Raw genomic sequence first — 1,912 nt, 5'->3', positions numbered from 1 at the left:
ATCTGATCAACTGCCAGATCCCTGCACGTGGAAAATGGCAAACCGAGCCCGTGGGGTCAGGGTGTGCTCCTGGTCGCTTCTCATGGTCACGGATCACGGATCCTGTGTAGAAAAGGTGGGTCTCATTCGTGGACTAGTCTTGAGTGCAGCTAATTTTCGAAGTGAGGTTATTGTTTCTCTTCTGGCGTGATGAGAGAGTTTTTTCATAGCAAGTCAGATAAAAAATTTTCATCAGAATCTTCCCTCCCACTCCACCCCGTTTCCAGCTCTGTGGCAGAGTGAGGCCACCACCCCAGCCCAGCCCCATGGCCAATCTCAACAGTCTCCTGTGGCCAAGGCACACGTGGCCATCAGGTATCCTGGCTACTGGGACTAAGGATAAGTGAAGAGGTGAAAGGCTGAACATTAAACAGAGTTTCTGGCAAAGCCAAGTGCATCTTGGGAACTAACACCAGCTTCCACTCCTCCATTAACTCAGAGTCTCCTTCTGGAACACCATCCGCTTAAGGCTTTTTATAAGTTTGACTCCAGCAGTGACAGGTATGTGTTGTTTTAAATCCACTAGCCATGCTCAAAAAAATATTCTTCATGTTTTAATTTTATACAATGGCTAGCAGGCACCTTAATAACCAGCCAGAAATCAATTTCAACCACCATCAACCCCTAAACTACAGTACCAGGATGGCTGGCTAAAGAAAGGAAATGGACTGGCTGTAGTCTGACGTGTGCCCAGTACAAGGTGTCTGGCTGACTTTGTCCTAAATAAGGCTAACATTAGTGAACTAAGAATAGCGTCATGTGGCGGCCACACCTGGCCTTCAGGAGCACCCCTCCTCAATGTGCTGGCAGGAGCGCCCCACTTTCTGGTCCAGTTGCACCATTTTCATGATGGCTTCCTCTTGGCCGTGGCCTATGTGGTCAAATGTACAGTCATGCTGCTCAGGGAGGCAGTGTAACATACAGAACACATAACCGCAGTGACATGATCCCAGTTCCTGCTGCAGGAGCTCCAGTTTGGTTTGGCACTGGTAGCACCGACGTCGACTCCTCTGTTTAAATCGATTGGTTTCCTCAGACCGTTCGGTAGTCTCCAGTAGTCGTGGTCATTTCACTGGTGAGGCCTCATTCTCAGACTGTGAATCTGTACCACAGGATCTTTGGGTTGGTGTGATTAACGAGACATGAGCTGTGTCTGTGCATGGCCCACATTCCTCTTTACTCAGCGAAGTTACATTCAGTTCTGTCAGAAGTGGCTGCTGGCTGGGACTAAGAGTTGGTGTGGTTATAAAGGTATTATTGTTGTCACTGGTGGTCTCTTCAGAAAGCAAATCTGATTGGCTGTCACTTGTACTTGGAGCAGAATCATCATCTGGTTGTTTCTTTTGAAAATCAGCAAAGCATTTCGAACAGAGATTCATAGTCTTGCTGGACCCCCAGAAGCCGCAGGGACAGCGAGGCGGCAGGCTGGATGCTTTGCTGCGCTCGCTCCCGGCGTCCCCCATGGTGCTTGGCGGCGGTGGAGCTCGGCCTCGGCAGCAGCAGTGGCGGTGGCTGAGCCTGGGCCCCGCTCGACCTACTGTTCTTTGATGAGGGGAAAAAGACCACTCAATTGGGAAAGAATAATCTCTTCAGCAAATGGTGCTGGGAAAACTCAATCTCCATTTGCAAAAGAAGAAGGAGGAGGAGGAGGAGGAGAAGGAGGAGAAGAAGGAGAAGGAAAAGAAGGAGGAGGAAGAGAACCTATGTCACACCTTATACAAAAGTCAACTTAAAATGGATCAATGACCTAATTATAAGAGCCAGAACTATCAAACTCCTGGCAGTAATTGTAGGGAAGCATCTTCAGTACCTTGTATTAGCCAACGGTTTCTTAGACTTTACACCTAAAGCACAGGGAACAAATGAAAAGAAT

The 1,912-nt window shown here is 48.4% G+C and overlaps 1 pseudogene; it reads right to left on the bottom strand.

The window, feature by feature from the left end:
- Positions 1-818: 818 nt before the first annotated feature.
- On the bottom strand, positions 819-1,548 carry LOC119507387 (annotated as a pseudogene).
- Positions 1,549-1,912: the final 364 nt, after the last annotated feature.

The sequence above is a fragment of the Choloepus didactylus genome, chromosome 12 (assembly GCF_015220235.1).
Source record: "Choloepus didactylus isolate mChoDid1 chromosome 12, mChoDid1.pri, whole genome shotgun sequence".
Taxonomy (NCBI): domain Eukaryota; kingdom Metazoa; phylum Chordata; class Mammalia; order Pilosa; family Megalonychidae; genus Choloepus; species Choloepus didactylus.
The sequence above is the reverse complement of the archived record's forward strand: the minus strand, read 5'-3'. Positions and strand labels throughout refer to the sequence as shown.